Genomic DNA, 24,323 nt, shown 5'->3' with positions numbered 1-24,323 from the left:
CACGAACTAGTCACTGGATTAATATTATTGCATAATATTCCAATAAATGGCTTTCTTATAAATCAGATTTGCAACGCAAGTTCATTCACTGCTTTGGTTTCGCGGAAAGCTTAAAGCTCAAGATTTAATCAGTATAAATACAAGAAGTATCAGTTTCCTGTTATTATCGTGCTTGCTCCAAAACAAACATTCAACATCCACTTGTATTATAAAATCTCCTCTAAACGCTTAAAGCTCAGGATTACAAGAAAATAAAAAGACACATCAGCTGCCTGTTATTACCTTGTTTGCACCAAAAGCAACTTAATTTTCAGTAGTTGTAAGATAAATCTTTTTTATAGCAAAGCTTTCTTCAAAACCTAAAAATCTCACACAAATTTTATGTAGAAACCTTTAAACAATTTAAAGTGCGAGTACATTGATTTTTTTTACATCGAAAATTTTTGGTAATTTCAAAAACCCCTTCAAAGCTTCAAGGCTCTCTTCAAAAAATTTAAAAGCTCAGTTTTCGAATCGAGCGACTATCGGCGCTGAAAGAAACACGGAAGTACCAAACGATCTAAAATATATCTAATTACAAAAGCTTCCTCTAAAAGCTTAAAGCCCACAAAAGTTTTACGGTAACGGTTACATTGGAATTTTTGATAACTTCACAAAACACTTCTTAGCATGCAAACTCTCATAAAAAATTTGAAAGCTCAGTTTTCGAATCACATTATATCTTATGAAAGCTTTGAGCTCAAACAAATTTTTAGTAACCCCTTCAAAGCTTTCCTCATAAATGAAAATTTTAAGCTCACTTTTGTAGTAAGATTACTATCGTATGCATCTTATTATGAAAGCTTTAAGCCCAAACAAATTTAAATATTTAGTAACCTCTTCGAAGCTTTAAAGCTTTCCTCAAAAATTTTAAAGCTCACTTTTGTAACAAGATTATTATCGTGCTTGTGCCAAAACAACACGGAGTTTCCAAAAATTTTATGATGAACGTACATATGTATTTTTACAAAATCAAAAGCTCGCGAAAACTTTACGTAAAAAATTTTAATCGAGGAATTGTATATAAAAGAATTTGTCCGGTTATTTCAAAAAACGCTTCGAATCTTTAAAGCTCTGCATAAAACTTTGAAAACTCACTTTTCAAATAAAGTTTGTTTGCGCTAAAAGAAATATTGAACTTCCAGTAGTTTAAAAATATACCTCAGAAAATAAGTTTCCCTAAAAGCTTTAAGCACAATATTTCAAGAGAATAAATACATATATGTATATAAAATTTCACTTTCAATAGCTTTAAGAAATATCTTTAAAAGCTCCGTCTAAAAGTACAAAGCTCTCAAAAATTTTACGAAAAAACAACTCGAAAATTGTGCGCTGTGTATAGTTATTACATCACGTTGCCAATTTTTGGCAATATCAACCAACTTTCAAAGCTTTAAGGCTTTTCTTAAAAATTTGAAAGCCCCCTTTTCAAATCACGTTTATTTTCATATGATTTACCATAACATAACACATTATTACTGCTATTAAGGCCAATAAACCAACTTTTGCAATAATTAAGCTCCTTAAAACCGCTCATAAACCCGAACATATAGCAAATGGTACGTTTCGAATATATAAACTAACTAATACAAAATGTAAAACTATTTAAACTGCGAAACAACGACGTGGTTTATGCCCTGCCGCATGCAAATAAGTTCTCTTTAAGCACTTTAGTGCCACACGCCCAGATTTATGCCAGGACCTTACGGCTTTATGTTGGCCATCAAAGTTTGCAGCTCTTTCACTTGCCACATGCCACTTGCCACAACTTAAACCATTAAGCGTTAACCACCCAAAAAAAAAACACTGTTTATGGCGCACTTAAGATGTAAACACTAGCTAATTAAAGTGTCTGAAAGGCATATGTAGCATACTTTTCGGCGCGCAGATAGTTGTTAGTAGCTTTAAGCTGCTGCTGCCGCTGTTGCGGCTACTCGAGTAGAGTTTAAGTAACTTTTGCTGTATGCGGGCGCACTTGAGCGGCACGCAACGCCATGCATGACAAATATCTGCACTGCCACGCCGCCAGATAGTATGCAAATGAGTTGCTGTGGCAAGCACAAGTTGCAAGTTGCTAGTTGCGAGTTGCTTTCAACAATATTTGCCTGTTGTTTGCTGTTATTGAAATGTCACTTGCGTGTTAGTGTACTCTCTTAGAAATAACAATATAAATAGAAACAACAACAACAGCAACAGCAACTGTAGGTGTGTAAGCCAGCGTTTCACCGCAGACACTCGCATGCGGCGTGCGACTTCATTAGAAAAGCGCGTTGTGGCAAGAAAAAGTTTACGCAGATGGATTGTTGCAGGCATTGTCTGCAAGTGTGGCGGCATGTTTTCATGTATCTGCGCAGGTTGCCGCTGATTTTGCCACTTGTCAAATGCAACTTCGGTGTAAAATCAGCGGAGTGCGACTCAAGTGCAATTTTTTTTCTGATTTTCACTTTATTTTGCAATTCTTGTAATATGCCGTTGCAAAAGAAACACGTGCAACATGTTGCAACAACCGGTAAATGCGGCAAATATAGCAAATATGGCGTATATGCTTCTGTGCCGTTGTCGCTGTTGAAAAATAACGAGCAGATTTGCATGCGCAAGTGGCGTTGCACATACACAGGCAGGCGCGCAACACGCATACAGCGGCAAATACACGCCCGCACATACACGAATTTATATGCAAATGCCGCTGTGTAGCCTTGAGCGTAGATTCTCTTCAGAATTCACACTCATTTACATACGTGTATGTGTGGAGCCACACACACACACAGAGAGAAACAGTTAGAAAAAGTGCTGCGCCTGTGACACATTGCGCACTCTTGCAAATAATAATGCATTGGAAAATTTATTTTCTCTTGCCGTTTTTTCCACCGTTAGTTTAGCAATTCAAATTCTCACTCATTCTCTATCTCAGCGCCTGTGTCTTACCGTTATGCAAACATGGCTAAAGTAGATTTCGCAAAGCGCAAAAAATCGCAAAAAAGTTTGCAAAAAAAGTTAAAAAAAAATTCGAAAAATTGCTAAGAAATATTACAAATAATTTGCAGGTGGCAATGCTGCGCAAGGCAACTCTACACTTGGCAGTCTAACGCAGCGCTGCGCCAGCAATTTATGCAAATGTGCGCCTGTAAAAAATGCCACTGTGTGTGTAAGTTCGTGTTTTTGTGCGGCAGAAAAGTGTTATTAAAGTAGTGTCATGCAAAAAGCGGCTGAGAAAAGCTGCACCGCCAGCAGCTACACTGGAAAAGCATTACTTCGCAGTCGAAAATGACAGCAGCGACTGCTCCGTAAGAAAAAACGGTATGCGACTCTGCTAAGAACCTATAACTTGAGGTTCTTGAGATTCCATGGAAATATTTCATACAGAAGGCACGATCTTGAAAAGGATCCGTAGGTTGCTTTAGTTTCCTATACTCAAAGTACCACTAGTGAACTTTAAGCCAAAAATATCCAAACTTTTCACTCAAATGAACTAATTAACTTCTTTAAGCCTTTGGAAATGCCACTTAGTACTTTCTATGACGCAATGTGGGTATGCTTATTCAAATTCTACCCAAAAGAATTCTCACAGTGCAATCACTTTCATTCAAAGTGCCAACGCCGTCCAAGAACTCAAGTGTCCACTTCACTTGGCTTGGCCCGCACTTCAAATACTTCAAAGAATTTTATTGATTTCATTTGCACTAAATCGTGAAGCAGCACCGCCAGCACAAAGGAACGTCAAACGAATGCAAACAGATAAATAATAAAAAGAAAAAATTGCAGAGAATTCAGAAAAAGTAACAGCAAGTGGAGGGAAATGTCCGACACCGTCCGTGTGCAGATAATTTAGTTTAGGGCAAATGGATTGAGAAAAGCCAGAGAAAAGGAAAAGTGGTATAGAAGAGTCAGCAAAGGTGGTGCGAGGCAGTGGAAAGGTTGAAGGGAAGTGGTTAACACAAAATAGTAAAAAACAGTGGTCTAGTGAACATGTAGAATGCTGAGGACTCATAGGTGGATTAAAGAACATATACAGAATAGAAATTAGAAGATATTATATGAACTTAAGGAAATTAAAAGTATATGTTCGACGGATCACGGACTTCATTCCAGTGGTCAACCTAGCTCTCTATATTACGCAAAGCTCAGCGAAGTTTACAACAGCTGAGTAGTGTGCTTAGAAATTAGAGCTTTTAAGCAGTCGCAGTAAAAAACGTGTGAAAGCTTCAGTGCCGTTGATGGCGTTTGACTGAAAGCCTCAGCTTAAAAGTTCCAAGGCCAGATCTTAGTTTACAGGGAAGTATAAACTCTTCTTTAAACTGTAAATACGAAGAAAAATTAAACAGCGTTCATAGCGTTTGAGTGGAAGCTCAAAAGCTTTAAGTACAAATATTGACGAAAAAATTGGGTATGAGAAAACACCACATACGGGCTAGAGAAAAGTGACCTGTTGTCAAAGCAAAGCTGGATGGCTATTTTGAGTTTTAAACTCGAGCAAAAAGCGTTTCGAAAATGTCTTATTAGTTTTCAATTTTCAAGTGAAGCTTTTTGGAAATAAGCATAAAATTTTAGTACAGTTTTCGAAACTGAAAAAAGGTTTTTGAGAAAGAAGCTGAAGCTTTAAGCAATATCAGTAAAAAAAAGTGTGAAAGCTCCAATATCGTTTATGGCATTTGAGTGAAAGCTCCAAAGCTCCAAGCGCAGATTTTGGAAGTTTGTCCAAAAAAGAGTAAAAACTCCAGTACCGTTCATGGCATTTGAGTGAAAGCTTCAAAGCTCCCAGCACAAATATTTGCAGATGGTCAAGTATAAGACAGACAATTGTATAGTATATGAAACCACTATATACGGAAGTTATTGGGTGGCGTGGGTAAGTATAAAAAAAGTGAAAAACAATTTTTGGTAAAGAAGTTGAAGCTTTGAAGCAATATGAGTAAACAAAGCAGTGAAAGCTCCCGTAGCATTCATGGCATTTGAGTGATTTTGGCAGATTATCCAAAAAAACATTAGAAGCTCCTGTACCGTTCATGGCATTGGAGTGAAAGCTCCAAAGCTCCCAGCACAGATATTGGCAGATTGTCTAGTAAAAGACAGACAATTTTACAGTATAAGAAACCACTTAATATGAATAGTTACTCCTCGTGGCTAAGTATATGGCTTATGAGCTTTCGTCTTACCGCAAAGCTTACTGCTTACTAAAATTTCAACGTTTCCGTACCAAAACATACCTAATTTTGAATTTCACAAATATCTCATTTCCAAATTTGAGTTCATACCTTACAACAACGATTACAACAATAATTACAACAACAATATGCAACATGACACTGAGATATTTAACACTCTCCGCGCTTGTTATCTGAATTTACACGCTTAACGCAAATTAAATGCGAAATTCACCGCAGTTGCAGAGCGCATAACGGTGGTTTCGCATAACTGTATGCAAGTATGTTGCAAGTAATAAGAAATTTCGCAAGACTGAAGTTGACATGGAAAGCTGCACAAGCAAGTAAAAGGAGTTGAGTGCGATAAGAAATGAAGAAGTGTGAGTCTGTGCATGCATTTATAGCGGATTACAAAACACACACACTCACAAGAACACTTAACCCCTTAAGGCCCCTCAAATTACTTCATTATCAGAGGCAGAGTTCGCAATTTATTTTTGGCAAGATATGCGCGCATATACTATCACACACACACACACACACACTCAAAAACAACAAAAACATGAACACGCTCTCCACTGACGCAGTCCGTCTTTTACTCAGTTGCCACGGCAGTCGCTTGAGTGTGCGGCGGGCACAGCTTCATTTCATGTTGCAAGTGGCGTCAGCATGCGATTACTTGCCTCAAATCACCTGCTGTTGCTGAAATTTTGTTTTTATTTACTTGTGCGAGCTGCTTCTTTTGTTTCTTCTTCGCTTCGTCTTCACGCTCGCTTTGTTCGCTTTGCTGCGAATGACTGAATTCGGTAAATTGCGAATGCAGCCGGCGGCGTTGCATGCTACATGTTGCAATATTGCAAGAATGTTGACAGCAGCAGTGGCATGCGGCAGCTGTTGCCATACGCACACACACACACATACATACGCAAGCGGCTGCTGAAATGAATGCAAGCAACCAATGAAGAATTTCACGGACGGACACTGCTACAGATTAAAACCGCGGGAAGGGACAGGAGTATATAAAAACGAAGTGTGTTTGAGTGTGCGTGCAACAACGGTAATGAACGTAGTGAGCGTAAGAATGTGGCTACTTGACGTCTCACCTGCCACTGTTGCAAGCTTTTCCTTGATTGCATGCCACAAATGCATGCAACACACAGCCTTACACACGCACAGTTGATACGGCATGCCTTGCCACCACCCCAACTAGCCTGCCACGCAGTACCGCTACACAGATGCCATGCCAACGCTCGCCGGCATTCCGTTTCGCAGAACAACCCGAGTGTTTGCTGCTCGGACACAAGCAACGCTGTGTTGCACGAATGCCAAAGCTAATGCTTACATTGCAACACTGCATCGTTTCGTTGTTATGGTTGCCTCGCATGCATGCATCGGTGTCTAAGGTTACAAAAGCGCCTTAAGGTATGCTGTAAAAATAAATAGCAATCTCGGCTGCAGCTAGCAAAGCAGATATTTGTGTGCAGCTGTGCGCAAATGAAACGCTGTCGCCAATGTGCAACAACAACAACAACAAATACAACGCAGGCAGCACCTGCCACAGACGTGCGCAAATCAAGATTTCCTACACTTCGCTCCCCGCTGCCGCCGCACCGCATTGCTGCATGCCGTAGGTAGCTTGCCACACCGGCAGCTGATTGCAGCTGACAGCTGCTACCCCCATTTTGCCATTTGACTGAATTGCCGTTGTGGCATTAAACTAAACAGCAGCACACCTTGCAATTTTTCTACGAATTCCTTTCCTTCTCTCACTGCTTGCTCCAACTTGCTTTTTCCGGGCAATGTAAACAAATCGACAACAACAACAACAATGATGATAATAATAACGGTACAGGTTGCAGCAGTGTTGTCAGCTTAAGTTAGTTTGTTGTGCTTGCTGCTGCATGTGGCAGCAATACGCATTGCTATGTCCGCAGGAAATGGTGCACTTGCTGTTGCAAGGCAGTGGGGCAGTGAAACAGTGTGTGTGGCATGTGGCAAGTTGAGCTGTTGCACATGTACACAAAAGCTGGCGAATTCTATGCTGTTGCAACACACATACATACATACATTTTTAAAATTTGATCTGCTTTGGGGTGTTGCAACAACTAAATTTGTAGCTGTAGTTTTAAACTTTTGGGCAAATGAAAAATTTGCTGCTGAAAAATACTTTTCATATAAAAAAAAACCATAAATTGCAACAAGTGGCAACCGCATATTACTAGCGTATAAATCAAAATTTAATTTAAAAAACCACTCAAAATTAAGAAAAAAATTATAATTTTATTTAGAAAAAATTAAAAAAAAAAATATTAAAAACTAAAAAATATTCTCTATACAAATAAAAAACGGCTTATCACCCAACAATACTGCTTCAGACCTGGTAAATCAACACGGGGCAATTGAGAATTTCGTGAGGAGTGCCGAAGAAGCACACTGAAGATGCAACTAACACAGACAGGTTTTTATACTCCCCACCCTTGAAAACGGAACGCCTTCAACAGCGCTCGATGGGAAAACATGGTTAAAGCATTGGCGAAAAATTTAAAAACATCCACAAATCTCAGCCTAATGGTGGGAGCTATTCGGAAGATAGAATCTTGTTGTATCAAACCGCTGAAGAACCACGACTCTTAAAGATTACGTCATAAGTTGCGCAAGATCAATCCTCTGCGAGACCTCTGGAACGTGGGCTACGACGGCATACTAATCCTCGTTATGCCCGACGAATCTTACTTAGTTAGCTACGCAGATGACATCGGCGCCAGAGACAATTAGAAATACTGAAGAAGCGCGTAGAAAGTTAAAACAGGGGAAGATCAGAACACAAATGTCGCATAACGCGCGAAGTATTAAACTTGCCACTGTAAAAATCGAGCTGGTATTGCTAACAAGGAAACATATTCCGACAATAATAGATAAGAGGACAATAACAGAGACACAAACGCCATAAAAGATTATCAACTACCTGGGTGTAAGATTAGACCCCAAAAAAACCAACCCATTAGAACTTTCCAACTTAGCAAGTTGATGGCCAATATCAGAAGACCGATACAGAAAACATTGAAGCTTTTGATGTCGACAACACTGAAAGTCTTGTTCTACGGAACAGAGTTATTGGCAGAATCAAGTACGGACGCAAAGCACTAGAAAAGTGTATCGCACTAAGAGTAGCATCGGCAAATCATAAAGTCTCAGGCGAAGCTTTAGCGGTAGTAAACGGAATCACGTCCATCGACTTACTTGCGGTCGAAAGAAAGAAAATCTGGACGTTGCAGAAACAAGCACCAAATGTCACGACCACAAAATAGGAAATAAAAAACGATATCTTGAAACAATGACGAACTCGTTCGGAGCAAGGACATCACGGTAAATAGACGGCCAGGTTATAAAAAATATGAAGGAGTGTTCCTACAGGAAATGGACTTTTATACCACACAGCTGTTACCCGGGCAGGGATATTTTAGGAAATATCTATATAAAATGTGGAACGTCGAAGAGCGTATTGTATATACACACGTTTTTCAAATGTAACCTGGTATACACAGGCAACTCCATACATTGATCGGCCCGCTGAATGCGGACAACATCATAACTGGAACTGGAAGCACATAAAGAATTTCATAGAAAACGTACTGCAGATAAAAAACGGGACCTGGACGCAGGTCATGTAAGTAATGTAACGAGAAATATGAAACGTCACATTGAGGAAATGAGAAAGCGGTTCGAGGGTGGGCAACGGTTCCGTAGAGAAGAGCTTTTAGCGAACTGCAAGTGGCATACACCAATACTGTGACGACACAATGGCGATGCGAAAGGCATTTTCCACCTCCCACGAAAAAAAAACTGCTAAATATTAGAAAGATAACTGATTTTTGATATTTTTGCTCTTCATTTAATTTTCTAAGCATTTTGTTTTATTTTACTATATTTCATTCAATCAATTTATTATTTAAAAAATATCCAAATAAATGTTTTTCTGAAAAAACTTTTATTTATTTTTATAAAAAAAAATTATTTTTATTTCATTTTTTTATTTTATTTTTAATTATTTGTTTTTGTCTCCTTTTTAAAGCATTTAAAACCATTAGTACAATTTAACAATTTGTAAAATTTTATTAAATTATAAAAAGCCTTAATTTGGTGTTACTTGAAATAATTTTATCATAAATTATACTTATGTAACAAAATCATTTCGTTTCAAATTTTCATATTTTTATTGAATGTTATTTCTTCACATTTTACCAAAAAACAAAATTTAATTCAACTGAATTCTCCAATTAGAGAACTTTTGCTTTGCTTATAAAAACTCTAAAAATTTCTCTAGCGTAACGGTCAATATTATGCAACAATTTTTGTACCTTGTTTTTTCCTCATCCCGTTGTTTTCTAACCCTTAAATTATAATTTTATGAACAAATAATTATTGATTAAATCAAGCCAATTACAATAACAATAAAAAACCATGTAATTACCCGGCAACAAAAGCGTTCGAGCGCAATTTGTATATTAAAGCTTGTTAACAATTAAGCAAAAAATGAGCGGAAACTAGAAATCACCATAAAAAATCAGCGAGAAAAAATTTATTTTATTAGAATAACAATGCGGTGGATGCAAAACATCGAGTGCTGCGGATAGTGCGCGGCCAATAAAGTTAATAGCAATATTCATTGAATTTAATATGCAGATTAAATCACGCATTGGTGGGCGCTTAGAGTGTTCCAGTTGGAGGGACACACGAGCGAGTTTTTTTTAAGTTGCTTAAATTGAAATTTTTTTGGTTTCTAAATTATTTTCACCGTTGGTTGAGTTTCTTTACAATATTTTTCATCCAAATTCAACTGAAATAAAAATATCTAGTTTAGGTCAAGTTAGGTTAAAAGGTCGATGCTAACAGGTATCTCACCTGGACAGCTTAGAAGGCCGGTCCGTTGAGGTATCCAAACTCTCATACAGTATATACTGGATCATAAGACCCTTAAAAAGAACCTCGACAAAGTGTGTTTCCAACTCAACCTTCTCCATACGACTTTGACAACTAGCGCCTGACAAGATTTTCTCCAGCAACTTTTCTTCTTCTTTAGCAATTTTTGTGGAGAGCAAATTTAAAAATAACCAGAAATAACTTTTTCTTAACCAAATATTGAATAACGAAATTTAATAAAAAGGAAAACACATCAATTGAAAACGCAGCTAAGTGCAACGTCACAAGAACACAGCTGAGTAATTGGATGCTCCTGCTATTGCTAGCGAGCGAACGTGACTTTCCTCTAATTTGCAGCATTGAAATGAGCAAAACTTGAGCGGAGGCCATAAGCGTCGAAAATATTTGATTATACGAAATTGGAAATTTCAAAATAATTGAAAATAATAATACCAATTGCAACAAATAAAGTTTTATGAAGAATTTGAAAAAAAAAATGAGCTACATTTTTTAGAGCAAATTCTAACGTAGCTACTTAGTACATCACTTAAAATTAAAACAAAAAAAAAACTAAACAACTCCATTTGTCTCCTCAAGTAATTTAGTCTCGAACTATCTTCCCCACTACCCCACCTTTTCCCCGCCAACTTCTCTTTTATTTGAAATTCATTTATATGTGGCCCGCTTTTAGGCGCTGACGCATTTGCCAGATAGTTTAGTAGAAAGCTTTCAAGTCCTTCAGTCTTTTTGACTCGAACCAACACAAAACGGGAAATCAAAAATCTTAAATAACGCAAAGTCATGCTATTTATGGCATTTTAAATGACATAGACAGCAATATTGACGTATGTATAATATATCAGTAAATTGTGAGGTCCTTTGACGTCGTAATGTCATTTTAGGACATTGACTTTAAGCACATTTGTGGACAGCTGATTGCTGAGTTCAAACGTTGCATACTAAATATGTTTGCTGACTAACGCATGCACACTGAGAAAAATACGAAATTTAAGGGCTGATAGATTTTGACACCAGATTATTAGTTTTTATGTAAACAGAAAGCTTTCGGTTGAGCGTTTTTTAAATTTCAAAATCTCAATACAAAACAATATGAAAAAATTGCATTCAGCTTTCGTAAACGTTTGATTATAAGGAGAGCTTTGCTAAAGCTTTTGTAGCTGTAAGCTTTTTTTTGAGCTTTTTTTCAAAAATCTTATTACAAAACAGTTTGAGAGAATTGTATTTAACTATCTCAAATATTTAATACTAACAAAGCTTTGTTAAAGCTTTAGGGCCATAAGCTTTCAGTTGAGCTTTTTTAATATTTCAAAAAATTTTAAAAAAATTCCATTTAACTTTCTTAAACATTTGATTCTAAAGAAAGCTATGTTAAAGTCTTAGGGTTTCTAAGCTTTCGCTTAAGCTCTTTTTTTAATTCTTAAAACCTCATTACAAAACAGTTTAGACAAATTTAATTCAACTATCGCAAACGTGTGATTATAAGAAGATAAAGCTTTTGTAGCTTGGAGCTTTCGTTTAAGCTTTTTTTAATATTTCAACACTTTCTTAAACAGTTTTGAAAAATTACTTTTCATTTTCTCCAACGTCTATTTCTAAATAAAGCTTTATTGAAGCTTAAGTTGCTTCAAGCTGTTGAGCTTTTTTAAAATTTTAAAACTTCATAGAAAATAGTTTTGAGGAAATCCCTTTAACCTTCTGACAAGTTTGATTCCAAAGTAAGCTTTGTTAACACTTTAAGGTCTTTAAGCTTTCCATTGAGCTTTTCTAATATTTCAAAACTTCATTACAAAACCAATATTGATTCTACAGAAAGCTGTGAAGGTGAAACAATTTTAACTTTCTCAAACGTCTATTTGTAGAGAAAACTTTGTTAAAGCTTTACGGGCTTCGAGCTTTTATGCATCATGCAAGTTAAGTGCTATAGTGTAAAGCTTTTTAGATATAGTATACCTCTAATAAGTTAAAATAATGCAGAAGAGAGCTTTTAATTATCTCCAAGTTCTCCCAGAAATTGAAGTCATAATTTCCAAGTATACGTGGTCTAGAGGTTGTTTTGAAGGTATAGATTGAGAAATTCTTTTTCAAAATACGTGGTAGTCTGTGAGCCCAAACTTTGAAGCAAACTGTACATGAAACATTCTTCCAAAAATCTATCAATCCGAAGCTTCCCCATTCACTTGCAATTTTCCTCACTGTATGCACTCACAAAGCGCAATGTTTACGTTGTTAAAAGCAAAAGCAATTGTTGCTCTTTAATCCATTATTAGTAGGTGAGCCCATTATGGTCTTAACTGCTAAGCAATATCGGCAACAAAAGGCAGTAACAAGAATAACAACAGGCGCCAACAAGCAACACAAGTAATAAAGCAAAGCACTTGCCAGGACACATCAGCTAAGAGCTCTAAGGCAGGCCACAAATCGAAATCTCATTGGGGATTTCAATTACCTACAACCCGGGCAGTTTGTTGTTGTTTTCGTGCCCGCCGTGCCCAAGAAGCGGTCGGCAAAGTAAATTGAGAAATGGGCCAGTATACATGTAGCTATGTAAATATGCATGTAATGGAGCTCCATAAGTACCTATACATAACGGTATTTGTACTGATAGGCAGATGAGCATTGTATTTTGCCCAGCTTTGCTAGTATTTGTTGAAATGGAGCAGCCGAAGTGGACCGCAGTCAGCACTGAATAATTAATCAATAAATGAAAAGCTAACGGACAATGATGACTCATTGACTTAACGACTGATTAAGAGACTGACTGATTTACGTACAGGTTAGTTATATTGGAATGACATTATGGGCATTGAGTAGAGCAATATTGAGACATCAACAGAAGGCGACCATAGAGGTCGATAGAACATTAGACACGTCCTAAAAGAAGCTTAAGTAGTTCAAGTAGACAATACGGTACAGATAACCGCTCAAATGTTGTCCAAGGTGTAGAAATAATATCCATGGTGTTTGGGTTTCTTCATAATCGAAACCCAGAACCAAAACCTTGGTGAATGTCAGAAAAGGTTTTCGGATATGATAGAAAAACTTTCCGCTATACCTTAAGTTTAACAGGAAAAATATATAACAGGATATAATGTCCGAGACGGGTTTTCTGTGGTTTACAGTCAAGTAGGGATACCAGAGTTTCTAACGGAGAAACTCGAATTGCAACCGGGTTACAAAATTAGAACTTTTCAATTAATTTAGATTTCCAGAAACTGCCGATTATTAGCTTAATTTCGCATTTGCGCTTTCAAAGGCAACTCATTTAAGTGGTTCGAGCTTCAACCCTCTCTGTACGCCTTCATAAGCCGTTCCCGTTCCTACTTGACCCACCGACACATCAACTTTTCGGGCCACCTGTCAGCTTACAGCTCATAAACACGCGCCATCATTCATCCACTGACCGCTGCTGATGAATTGCTGGCGCAACATAAAAACCCGCTGCCAAACAGGTTGTACCTTTACACAAGGAGCGAGCACGCACACACATACGCACTCGTCAAAAGCCTGTCTTTACAGTCAATTAACCGTTGCAACGCGAAAATAACTGCACAGGCGCTGTCAGTGTGCCGTACAAGGCCACCGACGCGTGGGTCCATTGGCAGCTGATGTATCGCTGACAGTTGCTGACTGGCAGCTAAGGCGGCAGATCGGACAAACGAACAGCGCAGTCACTGCTGCCTTGACGGTGAGCGGATAAATGAATCTTTGTGGCACGCGAAAAATGGCACAAAGAGCGCCTTGTCAATATTATTGATTGATTGATTGTTGTCGAAATATATTTGGCCGCCTAAAAAAATGTGCCAAAAGGGAAAACTCTAAATTTATGGCAGCCGCTGATTGATTGTTGTTTTAGATACACTCCTGTGTTTGCTTAGTACTCTCTTTTAATTTTGGAGCTCCTTTTAAATTTCATCTCAAATGTAGCCGTTTTTTCAGTCAACTGTTTTTAGTACCCTTTTCATCTTCAGCTGTCAAGATATTGCCAATCGGTTAATCTACTTTTTTTTAGTATAACTATTCCTCGTCAGAACAAGGTGTTGCCATATTAATAAATATTCGTATACATTTATATTTTGGGGATGTTCCAAAATAACTTAATCTCGAAGGGATGAAACGCCTAGAAATGTTAAACTTGTTATGGATAGAGAACTTTTTCCGGAAAAAGAGCCTAATTTGACTAAGGCAGGGCATACGCGAATACTAATTCGTAGTAAAGTCGTAAAACGGGGAACCGGTCAAAAGTAACCCGAAAGAACAGATGTATTTAAGATATGTTTAAGAAAGTAGACGAAAATAGGCGAATTTTGAGAAAGGATTGGATAGAACATGATCAAACAGAAGATGACAAGCAAAAACGGAAAGCAGTATCTAATACGAGCAAAAATAAATTAAAGCTGGAAATAAAAGACAATTGAAATAATGGAAAAATGGAAGGTAGGAACAAACGGAAATATGAAAGTAGGAATGATCGAAGTAAGAAATTTTACGAAATATGAAATGAATTATAAAAGAAGTAAGATATGGACGCTGATGGTAAATACTACTGGGTTGAAGGGAAGGGTTCAACGAAAATGTAGAGAGACTTTCGAAAAGTGGTATGAATATGCGAAATAAAATAAAAGGCGTAATGGATGGACGGTGGACGAAAGGACTACAAGTTGGAAAGGAAAGGGTAGGCATGCTTTTGGAGACTCTGGCGAAGTGGCTGGGATTGATATTGAACCCCTTAATAAATTTGTGATGAGCTTCAAATCTTTCGTCGATCTATGAAAAGCTGCAGTGGAAGGAGTTTCTGAGTAGCATAAAGAAAAAATATCTGTACAAATGAGTTTCATCGATTTTGTTTGGAACAACGCTAAGTGTCAGCATCAAAATCCAACGCCGGCAGTGCTACTTCGGACTGAGTAGGCAATTCAGCAATTCGATGGAACTATGAGCTGTACGAGATATACGACGAAATTGACATTTAAGAGACCGCGGCTAACCTGGCTGGGTCATGTCGTACGAATGGATGAAAACCCCTGGGAAAGCAAAGAAAGAGGAAGACCTCCACTTCGTTAGAAAGATCAAGTGAAGAAAGACCTGGGTACACTTTGAATCTCTACATGGTGTCAAACAGCGAAATGGAAGAACGACGTAACGATGAATAAAAAGAGAATATAAAAGAGAACATGGCGATACGGGGACACGGGGACAGGGAGAAAAGCCAAAATGTAAAGCTGGACTAAGAAAAAAATCAAAAACGCTACGTCATAAGCCTAGAGGAGAGGACGGCGGGAAGTAATCAAGAAAGTGGAATATATAAAGGTAGAAGAGTAGGAAAAAATTTAAGCAAAAGAAAAATGCAGCCAACAACTTTTGAATGATGAAAGTATGGAAAATCAGAATTTGAAAAATAGTATGGATGGATTTCGAATGAAGGAAGTAACGAAAATCTGAAAAACAGGACGGATGAGTAAAAAAAAGGTAAAAAAGGTTAAGTAGTGAGTATAAAGTGGACAAATCTAGCAGGCTACTAAAGGTATGGAGTAGCCGTAATTACGAAATTAAGAATTTTAGTTATTTTTTGAAAATCCACTGACATCTGGCAATGCTATTGAGACATACTTAGAGAATTTTGAGTTATTTTTTGAACATCCAACGGGATCGGGCAATATTTCTTAGGGAAACTTAGAACAAAATTTCGAAAATATTGAATTTTGAGTTTTATTTGAAAATGTAACGGGATCTGACAATGCTATTAAGGCAAACTTAGAGCAAAGTTCCGAACTGCTTAGTTGTTCCAAGCTCTAAGCAGGCAATTGTGCTTTCATACTAGCTCAATTGGTGAGAACAACAACAACAAAAACACCTAGGTAGCAGAGACGAAGTGAGAATACGCATCTCTACATGCGAATAAGTAGAGAAACCTTTGTATTAATCCAAGCGTGTGTGGGTGTGCGTGGGTAGCTATCGTCGATGACTGCGTAACTCAGGGATTCAATTCATTTGCTTACCTAACAGCACGAAGTTATGCAAATATATACATGTGTGTGTCTGTGTGCAGGAATTCTGTAAGCAAAACACAAATATTTCAATAGCTACACACACACACACACTTGCATAAAAGCACACTAACGCGTACGTGTGAATTTTATTCGAGTTCTTTGTGCGATAAGAAAATCGGAGTACACACACACACACACACACACACTACAAACTTTTTCGTTTGCTCTTGTTGTTGTTATTGTTGCTTTAGCTAAGTTGTTGATTTGTTTGGCTTCGAATTGGTTTTGGTTGCGATTTGAATTTAGTTGCTTCGATTTACTTGCCTTTTTCAACGCACAGCGGCTGCCAACCTGTCAGACAATCCAATACCAAGCACACACACATATAAGCACAGTGTTTACCTACATCTGCATATCTAAAGCTATCAGCCAACGAATTTTATCAGCACTCGATAGCCCCTTGCACGCGCTTGCCACGCAAACCCTGCTTTGCAGCAACTTCGTTCGCATGCCACACTCGGCTGGTGTGTGTTTACATTTGCCCCGCACGCCAGCTCTGCACCGACGCTGCCGGTTTTTATCAGATTTTTGCTGAAATTCATTGAATTTGAAAGATTTTCCAATTTCCTTGCGCCATTTTTCTTTCACCAACCGGTGAGCCAGTCGAACGCTGCTACGTATTTCATCATTGGCCCGCCTCTGCGCCCTCCGCACGCCGCAAAGCCCCACAATTAAGCTGTGTCGGGCGGTTGTGTGCGTTGCTCAGCTTAACGGTATCGAAATTGAGGCACCTGCCCTGCGTCGCACCTATTCGCACCGAGGAACCGGCCTCCCAGCTCAGCTCGGCTCATTCCAAGTGGCATTGTGGCAGGCCGCTGCCACAAAATGTAAATCACTTGAGAACTGCCAACTCAATGAACGAGAGTTTTCGGTTTACTTTGCTATGCGTTCAATTTCTGTTTGTTTTTCTTCTATTTACGGATTCTCCAGATTTTGCGGTATTTATTTTGCAACTTTTCTGATGTTTGTTGTTATTCCGTTGCCAATGGTTGTTGTTTTTTGTAGTTCACTCTGGCTGTAGCATTGTTGTTGTTTGATTTGTGTTTGTTGTTTTTATTTTCAGTGTTATCTTTTGCTCATAGTTATTGTTGTTGCTGTTGCTGCTGCTGTGATTATTCCGAAAAACTTTATCGGCAGTTTATTAAAGGCTTCTTGTCTGCATTCTCGCTACAAATGCGCCCATGTGCATGTTTGTGTGTGCGTGTGTGTGTGAAATGCTCAAATTGACATACTGACAGCTCGATTGCTTTGGAGGAATTACATTGAGCATGACATGGTAATCACTTGCTTGTGGGTGCCATGCACACACTCATATACACACACATACATGCAAACGCAAAAATTAACGAATCACACAGAAAAAAGCAGCTCTTATGCCGCAACGCCTAAAAGTGTGCTTACATTTGTGAGAATTACGCTCAGCCGCAAGAGTTATGTGGAAGAATAGCAACAATAATAGCAAAAGCAACTAAGCTCAATGTTTAGCATGCTTTAAGGCGGCGTTGCTGCCTTAAATTGTGATTGTAGCTTGCTTATGCGCGTCTTATATTTCGCTCTTGCGCAAGGAATCCTCCCGTTTATCGCTTTTGCTAAATCTAAGCTTTTTGTATTATGGTATTAGTATTACTCACATTTTCTATACGCTTGCCAGCAGCGTAATCTCCAATGAGTAGCTCGTAATCCAGTATATTAAAATATATTGATTGCGCCTAAAGGTAGGCAAGAAAAAAATGGTAATACTTGCTGAAACGTGCATTTATGAAGGTTATGGAACCAAATATAGACGTAAAAGTTACTAAGAGAAGCGCTCTCAGCTTTAATGACATTCCGAACAAGCTCTCAGGCAAAAGGCTTCTGTGAAGGTTACTGACTTTTACACCATAAGTATTGAAGTATTTTCGGCAACACTACATATATGCAAATTCGAGGAAAATCTTCGTATATTTCAAGAGCGCCAGAGATATGATTTCCAAGTTAGTAAGTCGTAAGAGCTTATAAGGCTCTTCGTAGCGCTTATACTAAGTCTCTCTGAGTTAGGTAATGCAAGGAAGCTGGTATAACCAGAATCTCAGTGGGAAACACGATAAAAACCATCTGAGTACTCGGTCATAAAGGAATAGAGAATAGAAGGAAATGAAAAGGCAGTCAAGTTGGCACGCTCGGGAGCAGCCAGGAATATAATTCGTCTAAGCTGTCCGAGAACATTTACCCCATTCAAGGGTTGTTTGAAATATGGGCACTAGAGATCTTGGATTACTAGCTACACAGTGCATACCACATAGGTACTTTCGGGTAGTGCTGATAGTGGATAGATAACTTAATTCCGTGTCGTAACTTTATTTCAATACCTTAAAGGCCTGAGAAGATCTGACAGATGGCAAACTGTTATGATAAGACGACTAAGGCTTCAGAGCTCTGCAATTCTATGTTAAAGCTGTCAGTTCGATTTTGTTCCTAAAAGATCAAGGTCTTAGCAATTCTTGCTGTCCAAGAGCTTGGAGAGAATAAAATTTGGGATACTGGACGTCTATTAAAAAGCCTTATTTTTCACTAAGCGTAGCTGATACTTCAACTCTATAAAATCCGACATACATTCAACATCTTTGTAATTCAAAGTCTGACTCTTCTGATTTTTATCAGCTTATCCTTTGACAGCAGTCCCATACTTAAAGTAACTTAGGCTTATTTAAAAAGTGACGCACTCTAAAACTTTTATTCAAGAAAACCGTATACTGACACAGCGCAACAAAGAGATGTCGTAATACCGACTAAGTGCCATTTTAAGGTGACCAGAAATATAGAAAAATGGATTTTCAAATGTTGTTTGAAGTAAGAAAGGTAGGAACGGTAAGAGGAAAAGGCTTTAAGGCAGTAGTCTGAAAATATCTTCTGTCTACGGAAAGATGCTTTGGTGTTCTAGCTTCGATACTCGACACGACAAGAGCTCCAGCTACAAACGATTCCACTAATGGGTTCCAAATGGAACAAACAGATACGCGGAAACTAGCTGCTCCTTTCATATAAATATTATATTTGGACCATATAAAATATATATATATGTAAATGATAAGCGCGAAGAGCTGAGTCGAGCTAGCCATGTGCAACTGTTCGTCTGCCCCCTTTTCCCCTGTATATATGCCAACTATTCGCTGAGGTCTTGAGTTGTCGTTCTGAAATCTTATATACGTTTTTTTCTCGACAAGCAGCTGCTTATTTGTCGGGATCGCCGATATCAGATCACTATAGCATATAGCTGACATACAAACTGAACGTTTGGTATCAAGTGATTGTATGGAAAGATTTTTTATTTGACGCAATATCTTCAAGAAATTTGGCACGGATTATTGCCCATGGCAAAGCTACAAATTCCGCATAATCTGTTCAGATCGGACCACTAAAGCTTATAGCTGCCATATGAACTGACCGCTCAAAATTTTTATAAAAATATTTTTATACTATAAAAATGCAACTGTGAAGGATATTACAGCTTCGAAGTCAATGTTTTTTTCTGCTCTTCCTTCTCTTCTTCCTCACCTGGTCACCTTATTTCTTTTTTAGTCCTTTCTTTAGTATTTACTCCTTTTCATCACTTCGTCCCTCCTCCAACTGCAAAGCGAATGACATTCAGTCCCTTGAATAGACTTAACTACCAACACAAACATAAAATAACAAAAAAAGACGCCACCACATTAAGTAAACTTCATAAACGCTTAGCTAACACTGCAAAGACTGACCGCTTATGGCGAAAAACAAATAAAAAGTGGAGGAGAAAACAAACAGCTGCTTAAATGACATCAAAGTGAGCCAAAGGATGACACACTTAGAGCAGTTGGCAGTCAAAAGGGCTCGCTACATTGACCTAGCGTCAGGCAGGAATGCAACCCTGCTTCAACCAAGTAGCTGTCCCCAGTTGTGTTTCGCATATTGCTGCCACGATAATTGCATTTAATGCAGCAGCATTTGCTTATAATTGCATTGTAAGCGGAAAAACAGCGCACGCGCCAAGCAAACCGAGGCAAATAGGAAGCAAAGTGAAGTAGGAGGATATTGCATAGAGAGAATGGCAGGAGCTGCTGCCCACTGAAACGTTGCTGACGTTGTAAATACTTGGCTTGCTTGCCTCAGGTCCACAACTAATTGAGTTAATGGCTTGGAAAATCTATTTAAATTCTGCACAAATAACTTTACAGCTGCATATAACGGTAGTTGGTGGCTTGTTGTTTTTAGTTTCTATTTATGTTTTGTAATTGTATTTGCATTTGCTTTTGTGTTTGTGTTTCTGTTGCTGAGAATGTCAACCGGATGCGCTGGTATTTAATAGGCAAATATAAATTGGAAGCTGCTTTGGCAGTGTGGGAGAGCGGGGGCGGAAGGTGCAGAGATTGCGTGGTGTGCGCTAGATAATAACGGAAATCATCAAAGCGCTGTTTAGTGTGTAATGAAGGAAATTAAAGAGGCTGACGCTGCTGGCAAGTAAGTGAGTGCGGGAATGAGCGCGTTTAAGAAGGCGCCAAAGGAAGCTCGGAGTAGTGGAAGTGTAATGAGATTTAAATGCTTAGAAAAAGTTGAGAAACGAATGACTTTAGTATAGAATTTTCAGACATATTTAAAATAAATTAATAAAAAATATATTAAGAAATTTCTTAAAACAGATTTTAAGAATAAGTTTTTATGGAAAATTAAAAAAGAAACTTACCAATAAATGAAAGTCACAAGCGAATAGAATTGAATATCTGAAAAAAAAATTAAAAATTGTTAGTTATTTCTGCTTAAAAAAAATAAAAAATCGCGTAATTTTTGTTCAAAATAGTTTTTGAGGCATTATTATAAAACAAGTTTGTAAAAGCCTAGTAAAACTTTCCTAACCCCAGATAGGAATGACCTTGACTTCGATCGGGCATTTATTCAAATTCGGAGACAGAAAAGTTGACAGAAGTCAAATATGTTAAAGAGAATAACTCATCAATAGGTTACCTTAGGTTACACTGTCTCCCTTTCACGCCATACATAGACCTATGGGTTGTGTATAAAGCCAGATGGAAATTTATTATTAATACGAGCTGCGGTTTACGATGTGCAGGACGTCAATGCTTTTTGTGAAGTTTTATAGATGCTTGAATCTAATTGTAATAGATGGAAGTTGTGTACGTATAAGCAAAAAAGGTACTCCAGCGTCTCTCTCATGTTATGGACCTTTACCAGGGACCCGTAGTCTTTTCAGTTGTGTGAGTAGAAAATGACACTCTTGGCAATCTCATCAACTATTGCGTTTCCAGGAACGCCCCTTCGGTCTGTGCTCGGCAATGACTTTTATATGAACTTCAATGGCCAACATCTGTTATGCGGCCATCTGCATATGGACAAGAGATGCTTTCTTTTCAAAACGAGGATTTTTAATAAAAATCTGGAAAAGGCACGCCTCATACTCAAAAAAGTTTATTAAAAAGGTGTTAAGTTTATCTGCAAGTATCACAGCTGACAGAGGTTACTCATATAACTTAAAAAGTATTTTGAGAGAAGAAGGAGAAACCTGAACCTACATACCTTGTATGCTCAAACTAGAGAAGCTACGCTTGACAGCATTGTCTTATACTCAGTAACATGAAAATATATATATATATTATGCACCTAAAAGTAAGAAGATAAGCCATTAGGCTTCGAACAGCAATTTTCTGGTTAAATTTGCTTCAAACTATCATAAAACTCAAGTTTTATCTCATCCGAGTCTGTTTAAACTTTTTCATTGGGGTCGTGGCGGGTCACAAACCCAGAGCACAACTGTCTGAGGGGATGCTTCGCCTTCTCACTACCTTTGTAGTGAAACTATCCTTTATAGCGCAAAACCGACATACTTGTATGAAACACAGGGGTTATGGCAATTGCTATCACCAAGTCTGAGAATGTTAATGGATGCCCTCAAATCACCAACAACCCAAGCAACTCGCTTGCCGCCACTTTTCAAATAAAAGTGACTTGCTTTGGTAACTAGCGATAAAAAACATACAAAACTAGCCAACTGACCCGTTCTAAACACCCAATATATATTTCTTGCATGCAATATGTATATTTAATTACATATTTGCATAAACCCGTTGAGAATTGTAAACTACATGCGAATGAAAACTTATCAGCCATTTTCATGAAGCTGAATACTAAACTTCGAGCGACAAAATATGCTGTATATATTTCTACACACAACATTTTTTATTACCTTTCCTTCTTCTTTCTCATCTACGAATACTTTTCGCAGACACTGCCTCTACCACCACCACTTTCCCGCTGTTCAACATAAATTTATGCGCATACCGACTTGTCAAAATGTGTTGACAAAAACTTCAACATATGCAACAAATAGCTGCTTGCCGCTTTTTCCATTTTTTCACAACAACAAAGTTGGTTTTTGTGTTGCTAACAAAAGTTTGTGCAAAACTCCGTTGAATGCGCCTGTAAGCATGCTACTGTGACATGAAGATGAAGTTATAAGCTGAAAGCGGAGAGCGGAATGCGTGTTTATTTATTTCAATTTTCAAGCCACTAAAATAGATGATGTGTGTAAGGGTCTATAAGGGCGCATTGAGGGCGTGGCACACCATTTGCAGGCGAAGCGCGGGGAGAAAAGCATCGCGCTACACCATGGCGGCAAAAATTATGCAAAAACCCCATCAAAACTAGCAAAAACATTTCAGCGATTTGTCTTGCTGTCTGTGCGCTTCTTCCGCTTGCCACATAACTGCTTGCTGCTTCGCGAGCTGACAGCTCTTCGGTGTCTTTTTTTGCTCATCACGTTTTACTGGATGTTTGTTTTTGTTGATTTCTTTATTTACTTTGAAAGCGCATTGTTGATTTTATTTACACTTCGCTAACGGTGCAGTCTTTGCTTCTTTGTTTTTGCTAAGCAGCTGTTTGGAGTGTCTGATATTACTGGCATACGGTTCAAGAGCTCCATACAAAGCAAATACATATAGTCGGGATGCACAAAAGAAAGAGCTTTGGAGTTTTGGAAAGTCATTCCGAACTTTTTTCTATACTTTCCTTTCCAAAAAAACGTAAGAAAGAAAGCCGGTTTCAGCGGAGCTTCGACATCAGAGACATCTTCTGTTAGTTCGAACCCGAAATCAAGAGGTTCACCATCTAAAGCCGAATTATTTATAATTTTTCAAACCTTTTGTCAACGAAGTTCCGAGCTTCGCAAAAAAAAAGTTTGATTTCTCGGCTATGCTCGTCCGCTTTTCAAAAACCGACTACGGAGCTGTGGTAATATACAGTCTACAACCGCACTCTTTCAACGCTGTCACACATCCACTATCTGGATACTGAACTTCCCCTCGCTTCCGGCATTCCAGCCTTCTTCCTTATAAACCTCAAGCACTTAATTGCCTCAATTCAGCATCACCAAAGCCTCGAAAGTGAGTTAATAATGAAGGCTTCGTTTGCAGCGCGTTCGTCCTTTCAGTAGGTAAGTACGCTGGTTGACCGACGCCGACAGATTTCCGCATGTGAGCACACACGGTCGGCATTTGAAAGAAATCAGATTGCCAACTTTTACTGGAATTAAAATAGAGATTGAAATTGAAGGCAAAGGAAATGGGAAATTTTCAATTTCAATCGAGTAAATAGCATGAAGTGGTGCGAAGCGCTGTGAGTTTGTTAGCTGTTTGTGACCAAGAGCAAGCAATGAAGTAATGAAAATGAAAATGAAGATTGCTGATTGGAAGATTGTGAAAAAAGGAAGAACAAAACTGGAACACCTACGAAAAGAGGTATAAAGTGGAAGAAACGTTGCATTCATTCGAATGGCAAGAGTAAAACTAAATATTTACTTGACACGGCTAATGAGAAAAAAAGGACGAAGAAAGAGCAGCGCTTATGTGCCGCATTCTTAATTAGAGAATATCTTCTTCAGCTTCCATTCATGGAGAGCTAGTATTATAGACAGTATATGAATGAAATCGACAAGCAGTGAATCAAGTCTACTTTTTCTTCGTACCGATTATGTCAGTTCAAAGCAAATCCGATGGAGATCGGCTTGACTCCCAAGCGAAATCAAGTTAGCGGTCACCGGAGTTCAAGCTAGCGATCCCGCGAGTACATGCTATACACAAGGTTAGGGTAAAAAGAAGTCAAAATAGAGTTCAAGGAACTTCAAGCTGTAGGT

At 38.2% G+C, this 24,323-nt stretch overlaps 1 protein-coding gene across 1 annotated transcript in view; it reads right to left on the bottom strand.

The window, feature by feature from the left end:
* The window catches only part of LOC126760257 (uncharacterized), a 460,595-nt gene that overhangs the window by 284,486 nt on the left and 151,786 nt on the right, over window positions 1-24,323 (bottom strand). Inside the window, exon 4 of the mRNA XM_050475749.1 lies at window positions 20,865-20,901. The gene's annotated coding sequence lies outside the window, so the exon portion shown is untranslated. The remainder of the gene's footprint in view (window positions 1-20,864; window positions 20,902-24,323) is intronic.

Source organism: Bactrocera neohumeralis, chromosome 5 (assembly GCF_024586455.1).
Source record: "Bactrocera neohumeralis isolate Rockhampton chromosome 5, APGP_CSIRO_Bneo_wtdbg2-racon-allhic-juicebox.fasta_v2, whole genome shotgun sequence".
In the NCBI taxonomy this organism is placed as follows: Eukaryota; Metazoa; Arthropoda; class Insecta; order Diptera; family Tephritidae; genus Bactrocera; species Bactrocera neohumeralis.
The sequence above is the reverse complement of the archived record's forward strand: the minus strand, read 5'-3'. Positions and strand labels throughout refer to the sequence as shown.